The sequence below is a fragment of the Ovis aries genome, chromosome X (genome assembly GCF_016772045.2).
Source record: "Ovis aries strain OAR_USU_Benz2616 breed Rambouillet chromosome X, ARS-UI_Ramb_v3.0, whole genome shotgun sequence".
Classification (NCBI taxonomy): domain Eukaryota; kingdom Metazoa; phylum Chordata; class Mammalia; order Artiodactyla; family Bovidae; genus Ovis; species Ovis aries.
In genome coordinates, this window is record NC_056080.1 from 86,231,252 (window position 1) to 86,237,251 (window position 6,000).

The window sequence follows — 6,000 nt, forward strand, 5'->3', positions numbered from 1 at the left end:
AGCCGGGAAAAGCTAAGCAACTTTCTTGGATTTCCCATAACCCTGGATCTTTGATTTTTAGCTATTGTCTATTTATTTTTAATTTCCTGATTTAAAAGGAGACTGTCACCATGTTTTAAGGACATCAGGATAGCAAAAGTCTAACCTTGAAGGGTTATTTTTTGTTGAAGCAGAATGAGCTTTGTCTACATGTACCATAATCTTAAATAATGTTTATTTACATTACTAAAGTAACAAAAAGATTTTTTAAACAAATAAAAATCACTTAAAGGCAAATAAATTTATAATCTGTTATCAAAAGCTGAATTTTAAGAAAACTTTCTTCTCTAAACAGAGAGAAGACTAAATTCTAGTCTGGTACCAGCTTACTGTTAATAACAAAATTTGTTTATCTGTTTAATCTTAGAAAGTCTTTTCCATAAATCTTGAAGAACTAGCAGTATTATTCTAAATGCATGGGAGTAAATTCATAGAAGACATGATTAAAATCTGATTCTATTGCGATTGACAAGGAAACCTGGTCATAACATTTTAATATGGACATGGAACAACAGATTGGTTCCAAATAGGAAAAGGAGTACATCAAGGCTGTATCATGTCACCCTGCTTATTTAACTTATATGCAGAGAACATTATGAGAAACACAGGGCTGGAAGAAGCACAAGCTGGAATCAAGATTTCTGGGAGAAATATCAATAACCTCAGATACGCAGATGACACCACCCTTATGGCAGAAAGTGAAGAACTAAAGAGACTCTTGATGAAAGTGAAAAAGTTGGCTTAAAGCTCAACATTCAGAAAACTAAGATTATGGCATCTGGTCCCATCACTTCATGGCAAACAGATGGGGAAACAGTGACAGACTTTATTTTTTTGGGCTCCAAAATCACTGCAGATGGTGACTGCAGCCATGAAATTAAAAAACGCTTACTCCTTGGAAGGAAAGTTATTACCAACCTAGACAGTATATTCAAAAGCAGAGACATTACATTGCCAACAAATGTCCGTCTAGTCAAGGCTATGGTTTTTCCAGTGGTCATGTATGGATGTGAGGATTGGACTGTGAAGAAAGCTGAGTGCTGAAGAATTGATGATTTTGAACTGTGGTGTTGAAGAAGACTCTTGAGAGTCCCTTGGACTGCAAGGAGATCCAACCAGTCCATCCTAAAGGAGATAAGTCCTTGGTGTTGATTGGAAGGACTGATGCTAAAGCTGAAAATCCAATACTGTGGCTACCTCATGCGAAGAGTTGACTCATTGAAAAGACTCTGATGCTGGGAGGGATTGGGGGCAGGAGGACAAGGGGACAACAGAGGATGAGATGGCTGGATGGCATCACTAACTCGATGGACATAAGTTTGAGTGAACTCCAGGAGTTGGTGATGGACAGGGGGGCCTGGTGTGCTGCAATTCATGGGGTCGCAAAGAGTCAGACACAACTGAGCGACTGAACTGAACTGACCTGAATTGTTGCTTCTTGACATGTATACAGGTCTCACGAGACAGGTAGGATGGTCAGAGATTCCTATCTCCTTAAGAATTTTCCAAAGTTTGTTATGATCCATACAGTTGGGATTCCCCGGTAACTCAGCTGGTGAAGAATGTGCCTGCAATGCAGGAGACCCCGGTTTGATTCCTGGGTTAGGTAGATCCCCTAGAGAAGGGATAGGCTACCCACCCCAGTGTTCTTGGGCTTCCCTGGTGGCTCAGCTGGTAAAGAATCCGCCTGCAGTTCTGGAGACCTGGGTTCGATCCCTGGGTTGGGTAGATCCCCTGGAGAAGGGAAAGGCTACCCACTCCAGTATTCTGGCCTGGAGAATTCCATGGACTGTATAGTCCATGGCTTCGCCAAGAGTCGGACATGACTGAGCGACTTTCATTTCACACAGTCAAAGGCTTTAGTGTAGTCAATGAAACAGAGGTAGATGTCCCTCTGAAATTCCCTTGCTGTCTCTATGATCAGAAGAATGTTAGCAATTTGATCTCTGGTTCCTTGTGACACTGGATATGAGCCTTTGTTACTTTTCACAAGGACTTCAGGAACCTAGAGGTGAAGACCTAGGTCTGAGAATGTGTCCTGAGGTCACAGAATACAAGGTCCAGGCAGTGTGAGGAGTCAAGGTGAGGTGGGTGCCCTTGGTATGCACTAAGGGCTCCTCATCCCAGATTAGACGGGACCCAACATGCCACAAATCACTTCCCTCCTCATCCCATGAAACACTGGCTATGCTGGCTGCAACCTCAGGAGCCATCTCACTTCCTCACTTGATAGTGGAAAGTCGACCAAGGAGGAACACCCGTGTGAGACCCAAGAGCAGCCCTCAGGAGGAGATCTGTAAGTGGCCTGAGTCAGAGCAGTCCAGGGCATGTCTCTCAACTGACTGCTCTTTACTGCTCCTCTGGGCCCCGCTCCGCACCCCCCACCCACCCCGCCCCTCCGCCAGGCCCGAGGTCCCCGTCTGTCCCCTGCATCACTCCTCTCAACGGTTTGATCCCAGGCATCATGCTCATGGTTGAGATGAGTGAATTCGGCAAGCCCAAGGAAGACCTTCAATGCCAAAACCAGGCCCAGGGCCCAGTGGAGGTGCGGCTCGGGGGGGCTGAGGTAGAGGAGGCCTCAACCTCTCTGGCCTCCTCCTGCCCAGTCTCCTCTTCCTCTGCCATCGCCCATGCAGAGTCCTTGCTAAAGAAGGCTCTGAATGTAATCACAGCTGAACTCCTGGGGTTCCTGCTGCTCAAGTATAGCACCAAGGAGCCAATCTCCCAGGCTGAAACAGAATACGGTTCTCAGGGATAACCAGGCCCACTTACCGGTGGTCTTCCATAAAGCCACACAGTGCCTGCCCCTGGTCTTTAGCGTGTGCATGAAGGAGGTAGACCCCAGGGAGCGCATGTACTTCCTGGTCCCCACCCTGAGCCTCACCCTCAAGAGATGCAGAGGGATGGGCAGAGCGTGCCCAAGGCTGGCCTCCTGGTGACGGCCCTGAGCCTGATCCTTCCAGCAAGGGACCTGACACAGAGGAGGAAGTCTGGGGAGCACTTAGCAGGATGGGGCGGGTGTGTCTGGAGTGAGCACTTCATCTCTGGGGAGCCCAGGGAGCTGCTGACCCTAGTGTGGGTGTGGGAGGGGTACCTGGAGTGCCAGCAGGTGCCTGACAGCGACCCTGCTCACTACGAGTTCCTGTGGGGTCCCTGGGCCTATGTGGAGACCAGCAAGTGGCAAGTCAGGCCATTTCTGCTCAGGGTCACACAAAGGGCTTTGAGGGCCTTCCCACCGCTGTCTGCAGAGGCTGAGGGGGAGGAGGAAGAGGGGGCCTGAGCCCGAGCAACAGCCAGGCTGATCCTTCCCTCTGGGATTGAAGAGGAAGCAGTCGGCCTTCTCAGAAGTGAGGGCCCGGGCCTGTTGGGGACCAGTGTGAAGCATCTCTGTGTTCCTCTTGTCTGCCATGACATGCAGATTCTTTTCTTTAGGAACTTTTCAAACTTTGGCTGTTTTAATAGAGAGCTAAATAAACTTCAGTGTCTTAGCTTTGTGAATGATGCTGATCACAGTGTGTTTGTGCTTACCCAGTTCAAGAACAAGAGTTCTGCTGTTTTTTAAAAGTGATTGGGAACTCTTCCATTTTGTTTCATGACCCTGAACAAGATGAAATGGAATTGGAATAGAACTATTTGGGAAATGTGAAAATACTTAACAGTAATATCATTGGGGAAGATTTAAGAGATAAAATGTAATTGAGGTGAGTTCTTGCTTCTTATATTTCTTGTCTGTCATTTAATACAGCTAAACTATCCCTGTTCAGTTGGACCTTTTTGGGTTATTATTTAAGAAAGTAAAAAAAAAAAAAATCTGATCCAACTTAATAAGTCCCCTGCTCCCTGACTCATTTATTCCACATTTATTACTTCATGGAGCTTCTGCTCTGTGGAAGGCCCTGTGTTAGCAGTGGGGGCATGTTAGCAGGAAACATGGGATCCTTATGTAAACCTACCAAAATGTGGAAATAAATATGTGATTAATTCAATGCTTTTTTAAAGTAATTCATTGGAAAGACTGATGCTGAAGCTGCAGCTCCAATATGTTGTCCATCTGATGTGAAGACCTGATTCATTGGAAAAGACCCTTGTGCTGGGAAAGATTAAGGGCAGGAGAAGAAGGGTGACCAAGGAAAGAAATGGTCGGATGGCATCATCTACTCAGTGGACAGGAATTTGGTCAAACTCTGGGAGACAGTGAAGGACAGGGAAGCCTGGCATGCTGCAGTCCATAGGATGGCAAAGAATGGGATGTGACTGAACAACAACAAATTCACTGTTTTAAATACCGACAAAGGTTTTATGTAAATAACAATAGCACTCTGTCTGGGGGGAAAAGCATACCATTTGCACTTTGCCTGGGGTGGGGTGGAAATGTATTTTGGAGGGAGGTGGTGCCACATCCATGGGCCTGAGCTCCCAAGAAGCAGGAAAGGCTCCTGACTGATGGAAGAGCTGTCCAGGTGCCATCTGTTCAGGGCCAAGAGGGAGGACCTGGGTTCCTCCCAGTGGCACAGTCAGAAGGTGGGTGTTTTTCCAAGGACTGCTGTCCTCCTAAAACCCTCCGGGACAGTTGTGATGTAGACAGGGTGGAAGAGGAAGGAGCATTTTGGATTCTGGGCACTGCAGATGGTGTCCTGGGGGTGATACAGCCAGAGGGACTGAGGATGGTGGAGAGCCCTGAGCCAAGGGGTAGGGATTGAGAGAGTCAATTCCCAGGCAGGTTGATGACAAGTCCAGGTTCCCTGAGGAGGAGAAAGGGGTCTGGGGCTCTCAAGGAGGAGATAGGGGTCTGAATTCTCAAGGAGGAAGAAGGGACAAGTGTTTTTCGCCTTTACATTTCTTAGTCTTAGTCACATAAAATGTTTTTTCCTTTAAGCCTCAAACTGATGACTACACAACAAACAAAGCTTAAACTCTGTACTAGGGATTATACAGCAACAATGCTTGAGGACAATTTCTCCCACCTGAAAACCTTCTGACTGAATAATCCTGCTATTTTAGAATGTGTATTACGGGAGTGGGTCTGGTAGGCTCTTTCTGTTTTTAAGTTCTAGTCCTGTTATCCTAGAATGTAAATTGTGAGAGTGGGTCTGGTAAGATTTTTACAACCTTGAGGCAGTCCTTTGATTAACTGTAATAACCAATTATAAAAAAGTATATAACTCCCTTGGTAACACCAGCAAGGGGGGCACTCTCCGCCCCCCTTCTGATGTCTATGTCAGAAGCTTTCTCTGTCCCTTTTCTTACTTTAATGAAACTCCGCTACACAAAAGCTCTTGAGTGATCAAACCTGGCCCCTGGTCCCAAAGCTAAATCTTCTTTGGAGATCATGAATCCAACATAATTCACCATAAGCTATCAGGATGCAGCCTAGGAGTTTGGAGCTGAGCTTCAAGCCAGAACCACGTGAGGACCACACAGTCCTCGCCCTCTGCCCTCCTTCTGGGGTCAATTCTTCTCTCCCCTTCCCTTCCCTATGTGGCATGGCAAGGCCAGGAGAGAGGAGACACGTAGATGGGGAACTGGCCTAAGAGCCTGTGGGGATGGTGAGAAAGCAGCTGCAGTACACAAGACTGTGAAGGCCATTTATACCAAAGCAGCCTCTGGAATCTTGGGTTCCTTCTCTAACCAGCACAGTCGTGAAACATACCACTCTGTTTGCACACCAGGAGGAGCTGGAGTCCTGTGTATTTGTCCCTTTTTCATGAAATGTCACACTCTGCATGGCTCCTGATGTGAGTGGGGGTGGTGGACTTCATACAAGGGGCCACCCTTCAGGAAACAAAGTCCAGGAATTCCTTCCTGCCACCTGCTCACTTTAGCTCTCAGAGCAGCACCCTTCCATTGTCTCAGAGCTCTTCGATCCTCCTGATGGTGCGTTGGAGGCAGCGACCCAAGTGGACCTCCGAGGATGGGGGCACCCTGTCCCTGGTGTCCAGCCCAGAGCTCATGTCACCCCTA

At 47.2% G+C, this 6,000-nt stretch overlaps 1 pseudogene; it reads left to right on the top strand.

Annotated features, from left to right (window-relative positions):
* Positions 1–2,503: 2,503 nt before the first annotated feature.
* Positions 2,504–3,319, top strand: LOC114111646 (melanoma-associated antigen 9-like; annotated as a pseudogene).
* The last annotated feature ends 2,681 nt before the right edge of the window (positions 3,320–6,000 follow it).